Consider the following 14,787-nt stretch of genomic DNA (forward strand, 5'->3'; position numbering starts at 1 on the left):
CTCCTCCTCCTCCTCTCCGTCCCTCAGCTCGCTCCCTCGTGCTCTCACTGCTCACTCGGTCCACTGCTCTCTCTCTCTCTCCCTCTCCCTCTCTGATCTCCAGCTGGGCGGACTGAGCTCTTGCATAACAGTAACTTATTCGCTGAGCTGTGCTGAGCTGTAACTCATGCAGCCTTAAGTCCTGATATTCCTGGTTGCCACCCTCTGGTTTCCCTCTCTCACTCATGTTTCAGTGTGTCCAGCTCTGAGCCGGTTGCAGGCGTCTCGCAGGAGTTTCCAGGAAAAACCATTCGCAGCTGATCAATTTCGCTATTGGATTGGTGCCACCAGGGAGGTCACACACTGGAAGTTAGAATTACGCCAGCCGACTGAGAGGGGTTTGAACGATTGTAGTCGTTCAAAGTGAAAACTCAGCAGAAACGCCACGGTAACGGGAGAACCCACAGAGTGGTGCTCCTGTCTTGAATCAATCCGGGAGCTGTCCACATGGGCTCTGTAATGGCCTTCATTTCACTCTGCTCTGCGCTGAGAGCTGCCAAAACACAGGTGATCTACACTCAGTACTGTGCCTGAATACAACCTGTGTAGCCCAGTGCATCACTCAACTAAGTGGCCAGCGGAGGGATTCCAAAAGTGCCTAAAATGTCCAATGAGACGGCTTGAAACTGGCCTATAGGTACACTAAAGGAGGTGAATACCAGGGATGGGCATTTCAAGCAAAAGAGCTATTCCATAATCACCGGGAACTATTCAACCAATCTTCAAATATTCGACCCACCCATTGTTTTAAATCACCGACTGAAAAACAGTTGAATGAAATCAGACTGTAATGAGAATTGATATATTGTAGCCTAATTACCAGTAAGTCCTCGTCATAGAATGAGAGAACATCTAAATGGGGACCAAATCTCCTCACCCGGCGTAAAACTACGTAAATATTCTCCAGTATTACTTCTCATCAAAGTTGCACCTTGCAGAGTTTGCGTTGCACCATGAGTTTCTTTAGTTTTTTATTTGACAGAGGTCCACACATAACTTTCTGATGGCTGTGGGAGTCTTTCCATGTTTTTCCCATTTCTGCGACAGTAAAAAGGGAACATTTACATTTTTTCAGACAAGACAATAGTCTCATCATTTTTTTTTTTTGACTCTTCGAATATTCAAAAATCCTTGCCCGTCCCTAGTGGATATGGTGCCACTAAGTGTGGAGCCACCTCATCTCCACTTCCTGTTGAAGCAACCATCTTCCATCTGTGCCTTGCTCACCATCCAACTCCAACTGTTCTGTGATCTTATGTCTCACAAAAGTGAGAGTGAAATACAGCTATTTATTATGGTTGATAGTATTCTATGTTTGGAAATTGTTGAAGTAAGAGGGCCCTTAAGGCCCTTACACACCGGGGATGTATTTTCCATGCGTAATTTGCACGTGAATACTTTTTTCAAACTCTGGTTTTCAGCATCAGAGTTCTTTCACACTGGAAGTAAATGCAGTGAAAACACAGAGGTTGATTTTTCTAAACTTTTGTCCAGTGACTAATCAATCAATCATGTTGCGTTGAAAGGAGGTACGTCACAACCTATACACAACACCATGACAACAACGTCAACAACCTTGTTTGACAACAGACACAAACATTACAAAGACAAGGAAACGAAGGACAATGTGTAGTGAAGGCTGTCAGGACAGTGATCAGAGTGAGTTAGTGTTTTGGAGGTAGTAGAGCTGCAAACAAGACGACAGTAGCATATCAAGTTTGGCTAATGTACACACACTGGTGTTGTATACGTACGGGATAATCAACAAGGCAAGGAAAGGCAATTTTATTTGTATAGCCCGTTTTTACAAACAGTTTGTCTCAAAGGGCTTCACATGGTATCATTACAACATCCTCTGCCCTTAGACCCTCACATCCACTGGGGAAAAACTCCATGGAAAACCCTTTTAACAGGGAAAAATTGGAGAAACCTCAGGGTGAGCAACAGAGGAGGGATCCCTCACCCGGGGCGGTACAAGTAGTTGTGTTGTGAGACAAACGTGAAGGCAAAAAACCACTTGATGCAATGCGAAACTTTGTCACGTCTGTTGCATATTCGCATCACCGCCAGTATGAATAGTTTTGATGTGAAATACTCGCTGGTTTTGTGTCTTTTATGGACGCACTGGAAGACTGAACCTGCTGCTGCTCTGCTGACCTGCTGTTTTCACCCTCTGGGCTCTGTAGCCTTTGTAAACCCCTTCCTCCCAGGGATGGATTGTGGATTGTGCTGATGCTTCCCATAGATTGCATACAACATTCGCTTACAGAGTCCTATTTGCTCAAGAACTGACTCGCATCAATGAATCAATATGCTATACAAAAAACAAAAAGGCCTCATGGACCATGACCTTACGCCATCGATGGACATCACGTTTTCAATCACTGGTCCAACTGTTGTCTGTGGATCATTTGTTTATACCAAATTATAATAAAGATATTGACCAATGATTTGTCACATCTGACAGCAACTATTGTTTGCAATGGTTTGCTGTCTTGTGTCTCCATGGACCTAGAGAAGAACTAATGGGTAATTGCAGGTGACGGACGAAAGCAATTTGCCAAGAATGTTTTCATTGATCAAGAACGAAAGTCAGAGGTTTGAAGACGATCAGATACCATCGTAGTTCCGACAATAAACGATGCCAACTACTGTAGCAGGGCAGCGTCCGGGAAACCGAAACTAGGAAATGCTGGGCGAGTCGACCACTAAATAATATCAAAATAACTATAAAGACAAAACTATATATTTATCGAAAATGGACCTATTAACAAGTGTGGGTGACGTAGATTCATCCACATTAATATGATACTCTTTTATAACCAAAAGCAAACTCCTTAGGGTCTCTTTAAGGAAGTTGATAGCTTTATTCATCTCCTGTAATAAAGTGGGTTTCAAACAGGACTGAGAGCAAATGTAAACATAAACCACTGCACAAAGCTGTGTGAGCCGTCCCTGTGGAGCTGGTGGACCTCAGGTAGAAATCCAGCTTTAGCTCTAAGTCCCAGGCTCAGTTTAACATGGTAAGATGAGGATAAGGAAGATATAGGATAAAGCCAATTTAGGTCAACACTTCATGACAGGTATCCTCAGCACTGCAGCTGTAGCACACAAACCTCCTGTATAATTCAAGAGCTCATGAAAAGAGTCACAGTTGAAAGTTTTCAGAGGTGCAGTGTAACACAACAACCCAGAGAGAATACATTTTGTTTCAGTTGATGGACTGAAACAAAATGTGTATATTAGGGCTGCCACTAACGATTATTTTGGTTGTCGACTAATCTATCGATTATTTTGGCCGCATCTGTTTCGACTTTGGTTTGACCTCATATTCTCGGAGCAAATTAAAAACCCATGAAACATGTTTTAGCAACATAACTTAAAATTGTTATTGTAATGAAACACAAATTAATGAAATAATAATACAATATTAAAGTCAGGGGTTGCCCCAGAAAACTTTTTGTGACGGGGGCCTGACCCTAACCACCCTAACCCTGACCACTGACTGATGGCAGGGCCCTATAGGAATCAGATTCATGAATGGAGCAGTAGAATTTAGAAGGTGTAATTAAATAAAGCCTTGAATCAGATCAATGTTAAAAGTTGACTGGAAATGTGAAAATATTATCATAACCATGTGTTATCATATTCTACATATTTACACACCAGCTATTACAAGAAGGCACAAAAAACTTAAAACAACTGTCTTGTGAAACTTTAGCGTTACTTCTCAGAGAATTTTTTTTTTCTCAGAAATGTTTACTATCTGGAGTCACGTAAACATGACGAGCAAGTCCGTGATATGTCCCGGTATGCTCGGCCAAATTGTGACGTGATGCTAAAGCTATTTGCTCCAGCTCAAATATAAATACGACGCATAAAATTTTGCATCGACAAATTTTTCTTGTCAACGTTATTGATTACGTTGACTATTCATTGCAGCCCTAGTGTATACAGTACAACGTACACTTAAACAGGTGTATTATTATTTTGTTACGGTAGTAATGGTAACAGCGTTAGAACGGGGAAACAGTAACCTTTTTGATTACTCATTACTGAAAAAAGTAGCGCCATCAGTAACGTCGCTTATTTATAACACGTTATTCCCATCACTGATGGTGAGCGTGCATAGACGCCATGGTGGTTGAATTCATTACATGTTGATTTAAAAAAAAAAAAAAAAAACTCTAATTCCAGGTCTGTCTAAAGCTCTCTGTGAGTGCTCCTTGGCTCTTGTTACCCACATCTGGTTAAACTTTCATGTCAATAGCCCCATTAGGAATGTATTTACTGAGAGAAATGTTGACGTGCTCCATTCTTCCCAGCAGCGTATGTGTATAGGTAGAAGGACAAGGCCACACTATTTAACAAACCATGAGCGTTGCTGTGATCACTAATGTCTGGGACACGAGCCAAGCGTCCAGCTACAGAGCTGAGCTGATTTTCACTAAATGTATTCCTCTGCTGTATGTGAGTGCAGACTGAACTGACCAGATATCAACGCTAACATTACTGCCTGAGAATCAAAAGAACAATTTTTTCTTGAATTTTCTTGTGGCACTATAATCTCAGGCCATGTGAATGATGTGTTGCAGTGCATCATGAGTATTATTCAGTTCTTCACATGGTGAGTCTTCTACAGTAACTGACCATGAACTGTTTCTGAATCTCCTCTGTTTTCTACACTCGACCATGTGCTGGAAAACGTGACTGGAGCACCTGCCTACCTTCATGTGCATCTCTGAGTGTGTCCACAATCCACAACCAACCTCACATGGGACTGTGTGTGTCACAGGTGGATGCTCAGGTGTAATATGGAAGCTCTTGTTGATAGCTCTGTAGTCAGAGTCCGCGCAAAGTGGTGAATAATTGATGCATCTGGGACCAAAAATAAGAGGAGGAGTGGAAAGAGGGAAGAGGCAGAGATGGAGAGTGATGAAAGAACAAGAGAGGAGCAATGACAAGACAGCAGCAGGTAAACAATCACAGAGAGAAGGATAGACAAGAGATTGGAGAGGGAACAGGATAAAGTGAGATCCAACGCTTTTAGCCTGAGAAAAAAAAAGATTAAAAAAAACCACAGCCATTTATCAAATGTTCAGCCACTAAATGGGTCCATGGTGGGCTCTGCTGCTGCAAACTACATTATTTACAGCCACAGCTTCGCCAAAGTGGACACAGGAAAGGCTTCAAAGGGCCGATCCAAGATTTTATTTTAAGCCATCAAATTATAGCTGCACTAGGCGAGGTTTAAAAATACACCCGTCCTATCAGTGTAAATCAGAGACTGTGGCTGGAACAGAGGAAGGTGGTTTCAGGTGTCAGAGTGTAATTGATGCTGAGAGATGGTAATGCACAGCAAGTGTGAAAATACAACCCGGTGATGAGTTTGCACTATTTCCATGGAGATTCACAGGTTTGCATCTCATGTATATCATGAATTTGAATTTTATAAGCAATCTGACAGGACAACGAGTTTAATAGGGAACTGTGCGTTCACACCAAAAGTGTCCAAAGCTTTTAGCCATTAGTCCGACTTCCCATTTCTCCGACAACCCAAAATGACAGCACATTGTGTCTTTATGGTAATTAACGCAGGCAAACTCAGTGTAGAGGGTCTGGGCTGGCTGGCAGAAGCCTAAGAAAAGCCTAAGAAACCTTCTAACGAATATTCGACTATTCGTCGACTTTTGGTAAGCATTCGACGAATACCAAAATATAGAAATAAAAGTGGCACAGCATCAGCTGCACTGCTGTGAAGAGTTCATGCGCGCTCCTGCACCGGCTTGGCTGATGGCTGCAGTTACCCAGTCTAATTTCTTGCTCCAAGTTCCTTTAAAAACATTTATCATATACGTTAGACCCTATTTTTCATACAACTGTTGAAATTACATCCAGAAAAATCGTCCTACATCAACATAAAATTGAGAAATTGTGCAGTTGTTATGAGCACTCAGTCGGTTTTAGGAAAACCCGAAATTAGACTTCCATTCTTCCATCTTAATTGGTTGGGCTGGCTGGTTTCCCATTTTTTTCTAAAGACCCCCGCTATTCTGAAAAGGCTATTTTAAAATGTCAGACTGTTCCATAATTGACCCTTTGTCAAGCCCTCCACGGTTACTGTTGCTAGGTTGGATAAACAATGGTCACAAAAACTCTCATTGGAAACCATTGGAAATTAGGCGGATTTAAATCGCCTGTAAGAAAAATTTGAATTAACTTATCTATCAGAAAAATGGTGATCGTGATAGAAGACAGACATGGCTAAAGAGCGACTGAACAGGCATTACATGACATTTCTAAAAAGTGGTGAAAAATCTATGTTTTGGTCACTCACAATAGCTAGCTAACGTTAGCTACTAGCTAACGCTTAATCTCCGCCGATCTCCTGTTTCTCCTCGTAAAACTTCACAAAGTTCAAAAGACATTAACAACGACAACGTTACGTTTGCTAGATAACTTTTAAGGTGATCCGATGTTACCTGCAGTCGCTGTTGCAGGCACACCTTTTAACCACATTGAAAAATGTAAAAGTATTTTTTGCTGAAAAATTTGCTGTCTACCTAGCTCGTTTCATACAGTTTCATCCCAGGGTTGTCCAACCTTAGAATGTTGCGCAACTCGTGACATGGGGAGAAGCGTTCTGATTGGTGGATCAGCAGACCAATCAGAAGGCCAACAAAGGGTCAATTATGAAAACATAAAACATGAATGAGAAATTCTGTTATGATCTGCTTTAAGTGACATTTCATGTTTTTGAAATGTATTTTCATGTTCACACTAATTTGACATTAACTACTATGGCAGCACACATGAATTCATAATGTACAAGCCATAATAGAAAAGAGGCTGCAAATTACGGTCAGATTTTAAACAGTAAATAAACCTTCTGTTGCGTGTACTGTATGTGAAACACACAGGTCATTGGACAGCAATTACCAGAGGAGGTATACAGTGTAGAATGAATAATATATAGTAGTGTTTAGTCTGCTACCAGCAGCATTAACATCAATAAATCATTGCCACATCAATTATAAAACATTCTATATGTGGCAAGGTGAAGAGGGCCCGGGCGGGGATTGAACCCACACCTCCCGGGTAAGAGTCATGCGCGCTTGCCAGACACCCAAAGGGACATCCCCTTGGCCAAGTAGCCAGGGCACATGATCAATTGGAGGCTTAGTGACAGGACCACCACTGTCACATCTCTCCCCCTCTTTTCACAAGCACGTCCTCGTGCTTCCGCGCAGGCTGCCACACATTAGGAATCCATGGACCCACCACTAGTGCTACATGGATCCTGCCAACAACGCCAGAATGTGGCAAGGTGAAGAGGGCCCGGGCGGGGATTGAACCCACACCTCCCGGGTAAGAGTCATGTGCGCTTGCCAGTCACCCAAAGGGACATCCCATTGGCCAAGTAGCCAGGGCACATGATCAATTGGAGGCATAGTGACAGGAACCTCAACTGTCACATCTCTCCCCCTCTTTTCACAAGCACGTCCTCGTGCTTCCGCGCAGGTTGCCACACATTATGAATCCATGGACCCACCCCTAGTGCTACATGGATCCTGCCGACAACGCCAGAATGTGGCAAGGTGAAGAGGGCCCGGGCGGGGATTGAACCCACACCTCCCGGGTAAGAGTCATGCGCGCTTGCCAGACACCCAAAGGGACATCCCCTTGGCCAAGTAGCCAGGGCACATGATCAATTGGAGGCTTAGTGACAGGACCACCACTGTCACATATAGAATGAAAACAAATGAGATTGTCTGTGAACAGATTGTCGGCCTGTGATGTGAGCCACCAGGGTGGATATGAAGGGAAAGGAAAGTCAGACATGGGAGTGTGTGCAGACAGATGTTTACTACACGTTCACACATCGACAATAAACGTGTGTCCTGACAGTGTGTTCACGAGTGTGAGCGGACAGCACTTGTGAGAAGGATTACAGAGGATTAAAGAAGCGGTCGAGCATGGAAGACGGGTGAAGTCCACATCTGTGTCCGTCAGTCTCAATCTGGACTCGGAGACTGAGCCTCACTACACAACTCAATGAGATGATGACAGAGTGGAAGAAGTTGAAACTGATGGTGCAACAACAGCAAAAATGTTTTGACTCCACACAATTTGCAAAACTAGATGTGTTCACAGCTGCGTTTGCCATCAGCTTTCACAGTCTAAAAATCATAGAAAGGAAAGTGGCTGTGAAAGCCTCTGGAGACTAATTAACCACTGATTTCATGTACGGTCCAGAAACAGTCGGAATGGTTTGATGTTGTGGCGCTTTGAAAAAAAAAGAAAAAGAACGTGACATCAGTTCCTGACACTGCTCATCATCCAGACAGAGGCAGCAGGCTCATTTCGCTCTGATGGATAATGAAGCTACACACATGTGCAGTGTATTTAGTGTGAGAGATATTGAACATTAGGTGTCTGACACACACACACACAATCTGCGGCTCTGTCACTATCAGCCTAATCCCTAATGCGACATCTTAGACCACATTAAATACTGTTATATAATACAGAAACGTTAACACAGTCTTGCCTCAGTCCTCTGACAGTTTGTGTTTGTCTCTGTCTTTGCTCTCACGTGCACTTGTATGTTTATGCACATTTGCACATCACACAGTGTAAATGTCCATATACATATTCAGCACGCATGAACGCCTACACTTATACTTACATTTCCACATGTGTGCACAGCAGCAGCATTCAAAGTGGATAATAACAAGAGATAAATGTGGACGTAGAGGGTCACACAGGCCTGAAGGACTTCCCTCTGACGAGAGGTTAACGCAGGACAAGACAGCCCCTCTCACCGGGCTTCAAGTAATCGGTGACCGTGGCTCAGATGATGGAGGTCTGGAGAAACTCTTGTGAGAAATCAGGGGATAATGAGGCCGCGGATGAGCTCTGATTGGCCCTGAGTCTGGAACAGGATTCTGTGCAGTGCCTGCTAAACTGCTGTTCTCTTTACCCCACTGACACTTTGATTAAACTTCAGCATTGGCTGCACTCTGGTCTCAGTCATCCAGCATATGCACATGAAGCTACAGTTGGATCTGTTTGTTTGTTGAGACTTATGCATGCAAACGCAAAACAAACACCAAACCGTCTGCCAACAGTGGGTAGTGATGTGAGCATGGCATGAGAGTTATGTCTTGACAAATAGATTCTAAACTGAGATTATCTTTGTTGTTTTGTCTTGTTTTTCACATGAACGACAGAAAACATGACCTCACACTCTAGAGCAGTGTTTTTCAACCTTTTTTGAGCAACGGCACATTTGGTTTATTTAAAAAAGCCCGCGGCACACCACTAACCAAAAATGTTACAAAATGACACAGTGCAGCTGTAGAGTATTATAAATATAATACAAATAGTGCCTCTTACAGTGTAGTTAGTTTATTCCGACTCAGTAATGGACATTGCTAAGGCATGGTCATTGTGCAGGCTTCTGCCTCTACACCCATCGACATAAGAGTCCTATTCTATTAGCCAACTCTGCCAGACAGTCACTATTGCAGACCCAGATGCTCAACAATGCCAAATTATTTTTAGGAGCTAAATAATATTTGTTTGGACTTATGCTCACAGCAAACTGTTAACTGATAACAAGAACTTTGGCCGATTCTTTTTTTTTTTTTTTTTAGCTATATCAATCAACTCATTGGGGCTTGTCAACACGTGCACACTTACATTCGTGCCTTCAGCCATATTTCACAGCAAAGCATTACATGAGAGGACTTAAACTTATGTCCACTTATGGGTCTGAAAAAAAATTCAAAATGTGCATCCCTAGTTTGGATCAATTAAGTTAAATTTGATAATTTTCCACGGCATACCTGACGAACTCAGTGGTTGAAAATCACTGCTCTAGAGGATTGTCATTCCAGATAGCGTCAGTGGACAGACAGAGTAAGTGACTGGCAGGTGGAGCATTTAGGTCAGAGCGAAGGGAGAAGCAGATCTCTCCCTTAGGAGCTGCTGGAGATCAAAACTAGAGTTCAGGCAAAGATGATATGGGACTGGCAATGGACAAGCCATGATTACGGTAAAATGTTTCGTATCGTTTGTATCGCATCGTATCGTATTGTGTAGTAACGTACCTCATTGCATCGTATCGTATCACATTGTGTTGTATCGCATCACATTGTATTGTGTTGTATCATATTGTATGTATTGTACCATATGTATCGTATCGTATTGTATCACATCGCATTGTATTGCATTGTATCGTATCGTATCGCATCGTATCGTATCGTATTGTATCGTATTGTATCGTTTGTATCGCATCGTATCGTATTGTGTAGTATCGTACCTCATTGCATCGTATCATATCACATTGTGTTGTATCGCATCACATTGTATTGTGTTGTATCATATTGTATGTATTGTACCATATGTATCGTATCGTATTGTATCACATCGCATTGTATTGCATTGTATCGTATCGTATCGTATCGTATCGTATTGTATCGTATTGTATCGTTTGTATCGCATCGTATCGTATTGTGTAGTATCGTACCTCATTGCATCGTATCGTATCACATTGTGTTGTATCGCATCACATTGTATCGTGTTGTATCATATTGTATTGTACCATATGTATCGTATCGTATTGTATCACATCGCATTGTATCGCATCGTATCGTATCGTATCGTTTGTATTGTATCATATTGTATGTATCAAATCGTAAACATGGCTAGTTAGGAACAGCTAAATTAAACATCCTGAGCACTAGACCTAGCACTTCACGTCTGCGCTGCATGTGACTGAACCTTCCCAGACACTACACCACAGCATCACACATACAACTCTCTGGCTCCTGCTCCTGCAGACCGGTGGACTGTCACTGATTGGAATCATGTCTCTCCTACTTTAATAAGACTATTCGACATTTGTTTATTCTAATGGATCAGTGGAGTCGTGGGGCTTCTGACTCTGATTTCCTGCTGCAACACACTGCATCTGACCCCAGAGAGGGAAAACAGGGGTCAAACAACATGGAGAGGATTTGAAGAGCAGGTAGGTCAGATCAGGCCGAGGAAAGCAGCTGGTTCAAATCCCTGGACCAGCAGGGGAATAATCCTCCACTGGGAACCATTGCTTGAGCGTCCTTGAAGTGTTCTTGAGCACATTGCGTACAAGTAATAATGGGTTTGTTTGCAGAAAAGGGTCAGATTTTAGCCACCTACATGTTCTGATTGACTTGAAGTATAAGAGTTGAGAAAAGCTGAATGTCTTGATCTCAGTGGGGGGAGATGAATGAAACATGAAGGAAATAATATGAAACATGTGAAAACAAAACCAGAACCATCAGTAGTTAAAACGTCCTGCTCAGCTCTTAAAACAGAAACACTGCTCTGGTTGTTAAATCTGTACTCCAAGGGTTTAAGTAAAGATCCGAGCTTTGGGTGACTCCCTGCAGCTTTGCCGTTAATTTGGGAGGCGAGCAGCGCCGTCAGATTAGAAATAAACAGTCAGACAGATAAACGTGAATGTGCAGCGACATGGACCCCCGGAGCTCGTCTGATCTGCCATTTGATCTACACTGCGGGACCTGGCAGCAGTTAGAGTCAATAACTGATGAGAAACAGATTAGTGGGTATTGTTCCAAGAAAGGCTGATGAGAGGAGAGCAGCGTGATGTCCTCTCAGCATACAAACTGTGTCAAAATGATGCAGTGGCATATGTCATCAGCATGAAATGGGAATGAAACTGAAGCTCAGAATGTCTAAAAGTATAGCCTACTAATTCACTCATTTAAATCATTTTGTTTATGTGAAGGTTAAAAGACTGAGAGAGCTGTGGATTTAGATTTGAATGGCTTGGATTTGATTCCCAATCTGAAATGTGTGTATTTGTGCGTGTTGTGCTGATGTCTGCTCGTGGTTGTTTGTGTATGTGTGTGTCCTCTGTGTTTTGGATGCGATTCCTAATCTGAGGTTAGAGTATTCTGAAATCTGGCACAACATTTCTATTTACATTTCAGATCATCAAGCTTTAATCCAGGCAGAGACAACCAGGCCCTGGTCCATCAGCAGCAACACAGACCACAAGAGAGGGCTAAAAAACATTACACTAAAAGTTTCCAAATTATACATGTCTGGATAAAGCTACATAATATAATAATTACTTCTAATATTACAAAAAAAACACACAATCACCCTTCTTATAATAACGTTTATAAGATTAAGCACTTCCCCTGCAGCATAATGAAATGACTGGCTGTGTAAACATCCTGTTTATGATGTCTAAAATAATGATACATGACAGTCCACTGTACTGAACACATCACTTAATCTAGAGAAGGATACAGCACCATCTTGTGGTTTTGAAAGTTACTGCAATTTGAACTTTATTCCACCTGAGGTAACCCCACTTGCATACAGAAAGTATTGTGTGTTACAGTTTTTCTCTGTTGGTTTGGCTCATTTCTTGAAACAGAAATTACATTCTTAAAACTATAAGACCATTTGGCCAAACAGTCTTACAGTTCTGCACAACATTACAGCTCACTAGCAAAAGCGCATATCTCTCCCAAAACTGTTCACACATGCTTCAAAACTAGATTCCTTTACCATGTAAAGTGTCAGTACCATCAAAATGGCAAAGATCTTTCTCAATTGCTTTTGGCTCATTTGCATTCACTTAGTGCTTTTACCAAAAATAAACTGGATGGTTCAGCATAACACCATGGATGAGCTGCAGGACCTCATATCTCTCCCAAAACAGTTTACTTATGTGTCAAAACCAAACTTCTTTCTCATGTAAGTAGTCAGTGCCCCCAAAATGCATCATCCCTGTGGCATTCTGTGAGCACTGCAAGTCAAAATGCTTAGATGTTTTGTCACTATGGCAGAGACGTATAAAACCTAAGAAAAGGACTTTACAGTAAGAGCAGCCTCCAAAGTTTGACATCACACACACTGCACTCATATTGCCAAGGAAATTGTAACAATTTTTATTCACATATAGCCTACATAAAGTAACTCAAGATGATGTACTGTAAAAACAAAATGTATAGGCCTACTCTCTGTACATGTATGAAATATGAACACAAAAAAAAAACAGAAAAAATATACCAAGCCTATAATGCAGTAAACACGCATCCGCACTCCTCCTCCTCTTCTTCTTCTTCCTCCTCTTCCTCTTCCTTGAGCAGGGAGTTGCTCATGATAATTTTCTTGGCCAGGTACCTCCATGTTTATACTGCAAAAGATACAGGCCCTAGCCAAGCTCTATACGCGTTTGGCAGCATTCACAATCATAGACAGCACCAGTCAGGTAGCTAAACAGCTGATTGATTGGTCATCTGAGATGTAGGAACTCCTCCTTCGTTAGTCAAGTTCTAATTTCACCTGACTGTCAATTACTGTCATGAATTTATGAAATGCTGCAAGAAATTCATATGGTTTTCATGGTATTAGCCTACAGTATGTTGACTAATTTTGATAGTTGAACAGACTATTGTGCATATGATGATTTACACAGTGAAATCATGCTGACATGTTTTGGAGAGAGCAACCATTAGACTGAGAATCAACTAATCAGCTTAGATCAGCAAGATCTATTCATTTGGAAAATGTGCTAAATGTATGCTCATTGTGCTAACTCTAGGGTACTTGTACATAACCATTTGCAAAGATGCACTAAGACACTTGAGACATGTGCTAAGACATTTGCAATTTGATGAAATCAATGAGAAATGCCATTCTGTTGTGAACATTTGCAAGGTGGTTTGGAGATTTGTCCATGTTATTTTGAGAATGTAATTTCTGTTTCAAGAATTGAGCCAAACCAATAGAGAAAAACTGTAAAATCACAAGAGGGCTCCACCCTGCCCGCATCACCACACCCCCTGAGCCTATATAACCCAGCCATCTAACCTTTAACCTCTCTTTTTCCCTCCAAACATTTTCTAACAAAGGCACTGATACCTGAGTTCTATACCTTCAAACCTGTAAGTTTAATTGTGGATGCATTAATTAAGGAAATCATCCACTTGTTCGCCACCATTCATGTTACAATAAATTATTGTAACCAATTCCTGGATGTGGTTTTTAATATTTACACCACCTCAGATGCTCAGTGAGACAATTTAACAAAATATAATTGCCTACAGTAAGACACCTGTCAATATGAAATCCATATGAATTACACAGGCCTTTCAGCTACTGAAGAGGATGTCACTGATTCACCCAGATACCACCGGAAGAAAAATTGTGATTGGTGGTCCAAGACAAGTTTATAACAATAATCTAGAAATGATAACTATTACGTCAATGAGTGAAAACACAAACAAATAGAATAATTCAGGAGTACAAAAAAAATCTATTATTTTCTCAGGCCTTCTGTATACCTTAAAGGCCCAGAGGGTTGCCCTCTAAAAAACTCTAATATCCAGAATCATAAAGCTCCATATTTTCTTTGTCTTCTGTGTTTTATTTGAAGTGTTGATCCATAGAGAAACCAAACACCTTCTCAAAAACAAATTCCTCTCTCAGGCTTCTCATTGGAGCTCTAGTAACAACAGGTCAGTGAGCCAATCAGACAAAAGGAGGTTCTGAACCTGGGGGCGGTGCGTGGCGCAGTGGTTAGAGCGGCCACCCCAAGTAGAGGCTGCAGTCCTCAACGCAGGCGTCCCTGTTTCGAATCCCCCGTCGGGCAGACATTTCCTGCATGTCATTCCCCCTCTCTCTGCCTCCCCCTTTCCTGCCTATCTCACTGTGCTATCA

Source organism: Trachurus trachurus, assembly GCF_905171665.1.
Source record: "Trachurus trachurus genome assembly, chromosome: 23".
Classification (NCBI taxonomy): domain Eukaryota; kingdom Metazoa; phylum Chordata; class Actinopteri; order Carangiformes; family Carangidae; genus Trachurus; species Trachurus trachurus.